Genomic DNA, 11,734 nt, shown 5'->3' with positions numbered 1-11,734 from the left:
ATTAATATCTTTTCTCTCTAAGTAGTCGTTTCGTCTTCTGTATCCTCATTGCTTCTTCTTCCGTCTTTATCTTCCCTCTCTCTTCCGTTCTTCCATATACTCGTACATCTCGTTGTTTTAGGCAGATTTTTCTTTTTTCGAAATTTGGCTATCTTATCAGCTTTGCAATCATAATTACAAAAAAATCCATTCCCCTTCTTTTTGTTCTCTTTTTCTGCCTCTTTCTTGTGTTTTTCATTATTTACTATTTTCTTTATCTTGTGTTTTACTTCATAAGACTTTACCGTGTGGTTCTTTTTATTGACGAAAATGCTGATAAATACATGTTAATGGGGTTAAAATGTGCTATTTTAGTTGTAAAATATTTTGTATTCCCAGTTGAGTTTTAAACGTATCCTTTCTCTCTCATTATCTCTTTTTCTAATAGATCTTTTTTTTTTTTTTTTTTTACTTAACTGAGTCGTTTTACCCCTATTTTTTTTTTTCCTGCTCTTTTAAAGCACTTTCTTCTCTCTCTCTCTCTCTCTCTCTCTCTCTCTCTCTCTCTCTCTCTCTCTCTCTCTTGTCATTCTGCTTATTTCTGTCTCATCCCCCTATCTCCTTAATATACATAAATCTTTTGGATTTTCTTATTTAAAGTGAGATGCTCGAAATTGTATGGAAACAGGTTTAAAACTGCACGTTCCTTATATATATGAGTATCCCTTCACCTACTGTGCAATTATAACCTTGTGATTTTGTGTTTCTGTAAGGTTTTCGTCTTTCTTAAATTGAAATGTAATACCTTCATTTTGCCACCACAGATTAATTGTGACAGTTTTAATATGCTCGGTTAATAATTTGTCGTCAGCCCAGATGTAATGCAAAATAAGTCATTGGCAGGCACACGATTGAATTTCCCCACCTCCCTCTTTGTCACCTCCCCGTCTCGCCTTTTTTTTTTTTTTTCTTACACAAGTTTATGTCCAAAGTACCATCTCTGTACCTCATAATACATCTGTATATGAGTTGTGCTGTATAGAATGAGACCCGTAAAAACATGGTAAAAATTCTGTCATTTAAATGTAATTTGTTCTCTTGATTCTGTGGCCCTTCTTCTTAACTTTCCCCCTCTTTTCTACACCCGTGCTTGCAAAGTGAGAGAGGGGGGTATGCTTCGAAGAGTATTGTGTATGTGTGTGTGTGTGTGTGTGGGTTTGCGCTTGTGCGCGCGCGCGCGCGTGCATATATATATATATATATATATATATATATATGTGTGTGTGTGTGTGTGTGTGTGTGTGTGTGTGTGTGTGTGTGTCCTTTTGTCTCTAACAATCCCTTTTTTTTTTCCATCTTCTTTCTGTTCATATTGCATCTTCTCTTCCTGCCAATATTTATTTATCTTTTATATATACATTATTCGTTTCCGTTCTTCACAGTCATATTTTCATATATTTTTCTTTTGCGTCATAATTTTTCTCTCCATGGGTATTATTGAATTGACTGAAAAAAAGTATATGTAAAAGAGAGGAAATAATTTCAATGTCATATGTGTAAATGATTTTCCTGATTGTCTGGCTCCCTTTATCATTACAATTTATCTTTATTTCATAATCTACTTTTTTATCCTTCTCCCCGCCTCCCCTTTATATATATAAATATAGATAGACAGACAGATGGATATATGGATGGATAGACACATATACATAGGTACATTATAAAGATAGATTCATACATACATATTGAAAGGTACATTTAGATAAAGATGGATACACTGACGGATATAGAACGATAGATAGGTAGATAGATATAGATAGATAGATGGGTAGATTCGTAGTCAGAATTAATTTTGATAAACACTGCTTTGATATCAGTACTTCTCCCTCTGAACTATACTTGGTAAACGGAAACGCACTCGAATGGATGGAGATGAGGGGCAAAATGTTAAGTTGTGTGTGGAAATGATTCTGGACTTTGCTGCTGTCCACTATTTGCATTCCACCTCACTCACTATTTCCTCTTCGTGTGTCCATTGTGTGCTACAGTGCCGGCACTAAATACAACTTGGAAACAGTTCACTATGCCACAGTGGACTGCAGCCCCCGACACCACAACACACTTACCTCCTGCACCACACTATCCCAACACAGACAGTCCTTCAGCATAACCTTAGCATATGATCGTTGGCAGCGACACGCTGAAGAGGCCGCTGTCCTGCGGCCCACTGGGCTCACAGCCAGGTGACCCGGGGCTGCAACAACAACAAAAACAACAGCATTTTTTCTTAATAACGTTGTAACATTGTTTTTAACCTCACAGGACTTTTCCAGATGGGATGTGTTGTATACAAGTTAATACTGTATGTAGTATACGTAGGCCCCTGGAATCCGGGTGACACATCCATTTATTTATTTATCTGTTTATTTATTTATCGCTGGTATCAAGCGATTTTATTCAACTTAGGGAAAAACTCGTACTGAAGGGGTATAACAGAACTATACATAAATGGCAGGAATTAAAATGGAAAAGGCGTTCCGGGTTCAGTGGATAAACGTATGAAAATGAGTCATAATTCGATGTGGAGTATGTAAACGATTCTTGATTCCCATACCCTCTTACCTTCTGCATTTTCTCTAACTCATTTGATACCGGTATCTTTATTTATTCACTATATCTCTACTCATTCTATCTCTCTTCTTCCTGCCTCAGGTATTATCTGTATATAGTTATTCACAGTTTTCTTTAAATTCTCGCCTTCACCATTTAACACTTCACCATAAGGGTTGTGGTATATCGGAGGAAATACACGAAAATTTAGGGAAATGAAAGTAAACAAATCCATGTTCTACTTGTATATGATTCTGACATCCCATACTGTCTCGTACTTTCTTCTTTCCTTAGTTTTATCTCCTCATCTCTCCTTTCCCCGTCTCCTTTATTTCAACTTGTCCCCCTCCTTTTCTGTGGGTTATTTTTTATATTCATACAGTTTTGGAGAGGGACGCCTTCATGTAGTGGCACTGATTTAACTGGGCGGGGGAGTGGGGAGGGGTTCCATTGCACAGTTATACAAACGTTCCAGAACCCCCTTCCTATACCCCGAAAGGAGTATGGTGGACGGCTGGAAGAAGACAACTGTAGCCTGCAGTCCACAGGGTTCACGTTTCAGATAAACCTTTGGGCTACAACTACTGCTACTTGTTCAAACATTTATTTCTTCCTGTCTATTTATATACCAATTCTATTCTCTTCCATTCTTAGCAATTCTGTCTTTCTTTCCCTTTTCATTTTTATTCTGCCCCCGCCCCCCTCTTACTCCGTCTCCCTGTCTCTCTTCTTTTATAATTATATTGTATGTTTGTTTCTTTTACTCACGGTGTTTGTCTAGTCTTTTACCCCACAACACTTTTCCATACAGGTTCTGTTCAATAGCAAGTCACTGAAGTAACACCCATTACGTTTCTGAAAAGCTCTTCAACGTTGTGTGTAAATCCGCTCTTGTCCTGATAGTTGCCCAGATAACACGGCTATTCCACAGTGCGTTATCATTTCTTTTACTGATGACCAGAGGAAGGAAAAACAAATCAAATTTAAAAAATCATTCACCAGATGCCAGGTGGCCTCTGTTCATAAATATCTGCAACAGTTGGACTTCAACTGCTGTAGATTGACGTTTTGGGGAAACTAATCTGTGGAAGCGAGTTCCAAAGAGAAGCAGTTCTGGGAGTAAATGATTCCTGACAGTGTTGTGGCCATGACGTGTTTAACAGTAACAGTATTAACACATTCAAGTTCCTATAACTCAGTCTCAATTAAATCTGGCTTCATCTGGGTCGGAACACAAGAGTTGTCCCGACCGCAAACGGTTCTCAAGATCTCATTAAACTTTGACACAGTTTCGGGACAGTGCAAATAAATTACTGAATGCAGCTGTTACCATACTGAGGAGCAAGTGAGGAGTGGAAGCCTAAGGGAGTGAATGAGACTGAGGGGATGGGAGGAGAAGGAGACGCAGACCAAGAATAAGGTCGAGGATGGGTCAGTAGGGGAATGTATAATGATCAGCCCTTTGTCTGACCCTTAACCCTACTACCAGGTCTGGATAAAACCATATATAATCTTTTTATTTTATTTTGTTGTTCACACGGAGGACGAACTTTGGCCTTGCCTAGTAACCCTGACCATTGACCAACTGATTTTAAAATCGAGTCTTTTAAGGCTTGTCTTTCCTTCAGTCCTTCTGCCAAGTTTGGTCTAATCCTGTCAGATCTGTTTAATGTGACCTTGCCATGTAACCCTAACCATTGACCTTTCCCAGTGACCTTGGCCTTTGATTGATTGTTATCAGTGTCGTGTCCCTTCATTTCCCCTGACCCTGAACCCTTCCAAGAAATTTTGTTAGAATTAGATAAAACAAGGCAGATAGGGTCATAAGACATCGATCTTTGACCTGCTGTTCTAAACAAATATGATCCTTTGGCTGACCCTCAACCCTTCCACCAAATTTGGTTCAATTAAGGTCAAAGCTGCTTTAGTAATTTTGGTCACAAGGACACACGCAGTTCAAACTTTGACCTTGTCCTGTGACCTTGACCTTCGGAGGCTTGTTCTCCAAATCGAATCCCTTCCTTCCTGTTTAAGTTGAACTTGCCATGTGACCTTTATCTTTGACCTACAGTACTGTACTAAAAAGCAATAAATCAACTAGTTGGGTGACCCTGTACCATTCCACAGACGTACATGCTGGACGTACTTTGTTAGCACACACACACACACACACACACACACACACACACACACACACACACACACACACACACACACACACACACACACACACACACACACACACAGGTGAGTGACATCAAGGGTATATAGACAGGAACAGAGAGAAAGAGAGCAGGTGAAGGAGGGAGAGCGATGGAGAGAGAAATAGACACCAAGATCAACAAACAGATAGAGGGAATGAGATGGGAGGCTGGGAGTGACCTGTAAATGGTTGTGATTTAAATATAGATGGATAGGTAAATATAGAAAGATTGATAGATAGATGAGAAGTTGTAAATATGGGTTTTTGTAGAGGTAGATAGATAGATAAAAAGACATGCAGAAAGTTGAATAGATGGATAGGTAGATACAGGTGTATAGGCAGAGAGATAGACATAGATAGATAGGTAGATAGGTAGGCAGGTTGGAATTTAAGTATATGACTACATTAGAGATAGATTGTTGAATATAGATAAATTGAGGTAGATAGATAAATAGGAGATAGATTAGTAGCTGTAGAGATAAATAAACATTGACTAATAGATATGACAGACACGGATAGTTAGACAGACGTACAGGCCGACACAGATAGATAGATAGATCGATAGGTAGATAGTTACACAGACAGATACACAGCCGTCAGCTAGGAAGACAGAAGAAATAAGAAGGGGAGATTAATCATGACAGCGTCCTCATGGGTTTAATAGAATAGTCTGTCAATAACTAATATATAATGTAAAGTAGTAATTTCGCAGTTAGTTGAGGGTTCAGGATGAATTGGTGTATTTTCCAAACTAAGCCATATCACGAAAAGTGCAATTTTTTTCTTTCCAGGATGATTGCACAGACATTACTTAACACCTTCGAATCATACCCTAGCTTAATCTAACCTGACCTAACTTAACCAAACCTAATTTAACCTACCCTATCCTAACCTAACCTAACCTCACCTAACCAACCCAACCCAACCCAACCCAACCTCTCCTCTCCAACCCAGTCCGCTTCATAGCCTATATTGTTTGCAAAAATGCACTGATCTGCATTGTTTATTCACTGGGTAATGGAAGGATTTCCATTTCCTGTTTTCAGTCGTACTTACTGAGTATAACTGAAGAGAGAGAGAGAGAGAGAGAGAGAGAGAGAGAGAGAGAGAGAGCAGAAGGACGGAGAAGGTTGATATATCCGCATGTATGAGTGTAGAAGAAAGGGGTTTTGAGTGACGGAGAGGAGGGGGGGAGCTTGGGTGGAAGGAGAGGGGGGGGGAGGAGGAGGAGGAGGACTGGGAGGGAGTTTTCGGGTGAGTAAGGGGAGGAGGGGGAGGAGGATAAGGAGGTAAGAAGACGGGTGAGGAGGGAAGAGGGAGGACGGGTGGAGAGGAGGAGGACGGAGGATGAGGGATGAGGAGGAGAGGAAGAAAGGGAAAGGAGTTGTGAGGACGGGGTCGAGGGTGGAGGAGGATGAGGAGGGGGAGAACGGTGAGGAAGAGGAGAGAGGAGGGATGATGAGGAGGGGGGAGGAGGGATGGAGAGATGTAAGGAGGGGGAGGGAGAGAGGAAGTAAGGTCACAGAGATACCTGATTTCCAAGAATGGGAGGTCGATATGAAGCCCCTCCGTGTCACTGATTGGCAACCTGGGAGGGAGGGGGAGGGGGAGGGGGAGGGGGAGGGGTAGGGGTAGGAATGAAAGGCACCTGATTTCCGATGATGGGAGAGAGATTGGCTGGGTATATTGAAATGAGAGAGAGAGAGAGAGAGTCAGTCAGTCAGGTATCCAGGAACTCATCTCACATACAGGGAACATCACATCTTTCTCACTGAAGAATATAATATGCAAGATAAAAGGTAAAGACGTCACCGTAGTAAAGGGGTTAACCTCTTATATATTACTGTTCCAACGATACTGATGATGAAAAGATCTGAAAACATACCACAGAATATTCAGCAGGACATAGAAAAAAAAAAAAAACAAATCGCTACAGAGGAGGTGCTAGGAAATCTGTACCAACGAGCATACAGTTCATATCTATGCAGTATTCTAGTTGGATATTTTGTAATAGTTCTTTCTTAGTTCTAGTATTGCTTATTATCCTTTGTTATTCCCTTCTGTGTTGTGAGAAGAGTAAAAATTATTTCCTTGGTGGCCAGGCCGTGTGGAGCGCATGGAGCAAGAGAGACTAACTAGGAGAGTGTATGAGGGTGAGGTGGATGGAAGGAAGGGGAAAGGGAGCCGAGATCGATATGGAGAAATAAAATGCAGAAGTTTACACATGTAGAGACTGACTATGAGTGTACACATGCAGAGACTGACTGAGTGTACACATGTAGAGACTGACTATGAGTGTACACATGCAGAGACTGACTATGAGTGTACACATGCAGAGACTGACTATGAGTGTACACATGCAGAGACTGACTATGAGTGTACACATGCAGAGACTGACTATGAGTGTACACATGCAGAGACTGACTATGTGTGTACACATGCAGAGACTGACTATGAGTGTACACATGCAGAGACTGACTATGAGTGTACACATGCAGAGACTGACTATGAGTGTACACATGCAGAGACTGACTATGAGTGTCAAAGAGAGAGGTAAGAAGGAGAGGATGGGGAAACCGAGAACGAGATAGGGAAGTATGATGCAAGAGCTACAGATGGAAAGTGAGAGACTGACTAGGAGTGTGTCTAATAGTGAAATGGTTGGGAGGGGAAAGGATTGAGAGACCGAAAAAGAGATGGAGGCATAAAACACAAGAGTTTACAGGGGGAAAGTTAGATACTGACTAGGAGTGTGCATAATGAAATGCTTAGGAAGAAAAGGAGAGGCAGACCGAGAACCAGATGGGAAAGCAAACTGCGAGACTACCAAAGAGAGGGCGGTGGGCTGTGGGAGAGGGGTTGTTAATGAGTAGAGACAAAACTCTTCCTACATTACTAACACTGCGGCTCAGTAATGTACACTATATAGGATAACACTGGATAATAAATTGCCTGTCTTGCTGTGTTGACAAGTAACCCCTTCATTATGCTGATGCCTCTGTAGTTTGGTCTTGCTGGTACCAGGCAATTATATTCCATTTACAAGAGCATCGTGGTATTGAAGTGGATAGCCAAGGCCCTCCACTGCTGAAGTATAAGCTGAAATACACCGTTGGGAGATGCCAGGAATAAAATAATATGTCGCTGGTTAATAGTGGGTAATTTTCTCAACACAATTATTTCAACTTTGCTTACTTTTCCTTCGTCCAAGTGATTAAATTATACTCAGGTGACGATTACATTCAACCCAGGTAGGATTCCAAGCGGGGTTAGTGAAGGCTATATGTACGGTATGCCTTCCAGTTCGAGAATTTGCCCTCAAGCTCAATAAACCGCATAGATTACAACAATACAATGGAAACGACACTATTGTATTTGACACCACTGTATTTGACACAATTGTACTGGACACCATTGTATTGGACGCCATTGTATTGGACACCATTGTACTGGACACTATTGTATTTGACACCAATGTATTTGACACCAATGTATTTGACACCGTTGTACTTGACACCACTGTATTTGACACCATTGTATATGACATCACTATTTGACATCATTGTATTTGACACCTTTGTATTTGAAACCGTTATATTTGACACCACTGTATTTGACACCATTGTAGTTGACACCATTGTCTTTGACACCATTGTATTTGGCACCATTATACTGTATTTGACACCATTGTATTTGACATTATTGTATTTGGCAATATTGTATTTGACACCATTGTAGTAGTAGTAGTAGTTGTTGTTCCCTAGGCAGTCAGGCCGAACAGCCCCGAGTCCCTTAGGAAGGCCATGGCCGAGACCGGGCTTTCCCACAGAGCTCTCAAAGAGTGTATGTTGTGTTGTTGGCGTAGGTGATTGTGTGCAGTGCAGTCTTCCATAATGTGCTTAATAGTATGGGGTGCTGTGTTGCATCCTGGACAGGCATCAGCGACGGAGTCATCCAGCCTCATTTGGTAGCTTAAGAGGGCTGGATAGTGCCCACATCTCAGCCTGGCCAGGTGGACCCTGTTCTCACGAGGGAGATAGGATTCAGAAGGGTGGATGTTAGGAGGCCGTGCATGCAGCTGTGTGTTGTCTTTAAGTGACTGAATGGAGCGGCGAGTGATCTGAGTGTGGATATGCTTCTGGAAGCTGGTCTGAGGTGGGCGAGGGGGGAGAGATGACAGTATTTGTGTATGGTATTGTGTGCTGGATGTTGTTTTGATGTTCCTTGGTGTGGGTGGATGTGCTGCCATGTAATATAGTGGATGTTGTGGGTTTGTGGAGGCTGCAACAAGAAACTGGGTGCCTCTCATGTCTAGGTGATCCTTGACTTTGAGGACTTTGGTTTCTTGATGTAGGTGGTCTGTGGGTGTAGCAGCTGTGCAACCTGTGATTATTATTAGGGTCTTGTTCTGTATGTTCTGTAGAGTGTTGTAGTGTGTTTTGGTGAGATTAGGAGCCCAGGCAGGGCTTGCATAATTCATCACTGAACGTATGCATTGTTTGTATACTGTGGTGGTGGTTTCTTTGTACTTGACGCCATTGTATTTAACAGGACTGTATTTGACACCATTGTGTTTGACACCACTGTATTTGACACCTTAGACACCACTGTATTTGACACCATTGCATTTCACACCATTGTATTTGACACCATTGCATTTGACACCATTGTATTTGACACCACTGTATTTGACACCACTGTATTTGACACCATCGTATTTGACACCATCGTATTTGACACCACTGTATTTAGCACGGCTTTGACATCGTTGTATTTAGCACCACTGTATTTGACACCACTGTATTTAGTGCGGCTTTGACATCGTTGTATTTAGCACCACTATATTTTACACCACTGTATTTGACACCATTGTATTTGACACCACTGTATTAAAGACACTGATTCTTGATCCGCCTGTGAACGCGCGTAAGGAATTTTTTGTAAGTAAACACAGGTTGACTTTGTTTACCTGAGTGATATCCCACCTGTTGGCTGGGCTGGGAAAAATACGGTAGTAACAACAACAACGACAACAATAATAATAATAATAATAATAATAATAATAATAATAATAATAATAGTACTATTATTATTATTATTATTATTATTATTAGTAGTAGTAGTAGTAGTAGTAGTAGTGGTAATAGTAATAGTAGTAATAGTAGTAGTAGTAGCTTTAGGAGTAGTAGTAGGAAATTCTCAGTAATAATAATAATAATGATAATGATAATAATAATAATAATAATAATAATAATAATAATAATAACAGTAATAATAATAAGGAAGGAACTATTACTATTTGCCTTCGACCAGTGAATATCATCTTTGTCGCAGCTCATCTTAGTCCTTTGTTTTGTGTTGGTACGGGTGAGTGGGGTTCGTAATAGAGAGAGAGAGAGAGAGGGAGAGGGAGAGAGAGCGGAGGGGGCTGTGTGTGCTTCTTCACGTATGTTTGCGTGTGTTTCTCTCTCTCTCTCTCTCTCTCTCTCTCTCTCTCATTTAACCACCTTTATTAATCCTCACCAATCACCTTCAGCTCAGTCTCACCTGTTGTTCCCTTTTCTTCTTCCAGCCTTACCAACTACACCTCATCTCCTTCCTTCAGTTCACAATCTTCTTCCAACCAAACCTCTCAGCTTCTCCCTCCACTCCTCCGTTTACTTCCAACCTATTCCTCCATGCCTCTATATCCTTTCATTCTCTCCCTCCACTCCTCCATCACTCCCTCCTCTCCTCTCCTCTCCTTCCTTTCCTCCCAGTCCCTCTCTGTTTTTCTTGTGCATCGTTCAACCCCTCACAATTGTCTTTAAAGGCTTCCGGCTGTCTTCCATCTCTGTCTTTCCACTCAACCTTCCCTCCTCTTCCTCCACCCCTCCAAACTCATCTTTATTCTCCCTACACACCTCCAGACCCCTCTCTGTTTTCCTCCACTCCTCTCAGTCTCTCCCTATATCCCTCCAATGCCACCAATGTCTCCCTTAAGATCCCTCCCATCTCCCTTCTCTCCCTCCAGGTAACCCAGCCTTTCCCTTTACACCTTCATACTTCTCCCAAACTTGTTCTCTCTTTTCTCACCATACCTCCCAACCTCTCCCTGTTGTCCCTCCACTTCTCCCGATCCCTCCATATTTTCTCTTCACTCTACAAACATTCCTTATGTTGTCTCCTTTCCTCCCATTCTCTCCCTATTTTCCCTCCAGACCTCTCGACTCTTTCATCGTCTCTCTCCATACCTCGCCATCCTTCCTTCATGCCCTTCTAAGCCTCATTCATAAATCCTCCAATTCTTCCTCCTTCCCTTACTTCCTTCTTCCGTCCCTTCCTCCTCCCCTCCCTTCCTCTTTTCCTCCCTTCCTTATTTCCTTCCTTCCTCCTTCCCTCCCTTCCTCCAACCCACCCACCTCATCTCTCCACTTCATCCATTTTCGGTCTTCCATGATATTTTAGCTTCTTTTCAGTGATTCTGCCGCTATCGGGTAACTCATTAGGCAACCGAGAGGCGAGGCGTGTGTGATTAATGCCACCGGCCCCCCGCCCCACCCACCACTACCTCAAACAAATCCTACTAATCCTGACCACCTACTCCATTTCTGTTTACTGTCAATAAATCTCCATGTTTTCTTAGTCTCTGTTTTCCCTCCTCCTGCTCCTCATCCTCCTGCTCCTCATCCTCCTGCTCCTCATCCTCCTCCTGCTCCTCCTGCTCCTGCTCCTCGTCCTCCTCCTGCTCCTGCACCTGCTCCTCCTCTGCCTTCTCCTCCTCCTTCTCCTCGTCCTTCTCCTCTCCCTCCTGCTCCTCATTACTTCGTCATCTTCCTCATTCTTTTCCTTGCTTCACTCTAACTCTTCCTGCGTTTCCTATTTTCTTTCCCCCGTCACTTTCATCCCTTCCATCTCTATAGTTTCCTACCATATACGGTACGTCGTTTCCTCCGTCTCCTT

Source organism: Coenobita brevimanus, chromosome 68 (genome assembly GCF_032717465.1).
Source record: "Coenobita brevimanus isolate Jiangsu-jjx chromosome 68, ASM3271746v2, whole genome shotgun sequence".
NCBI lineage: Eukaryota > Metazoa > Arthropoda > Malacostraca > Decapoda > Coenobitidae > Coenobita > Coenobita brevimanus.
The sequence above is the reverse complement of the archived record's forward strand: the minus strand, read 5'-3'. Positions refer to the sequence as shown.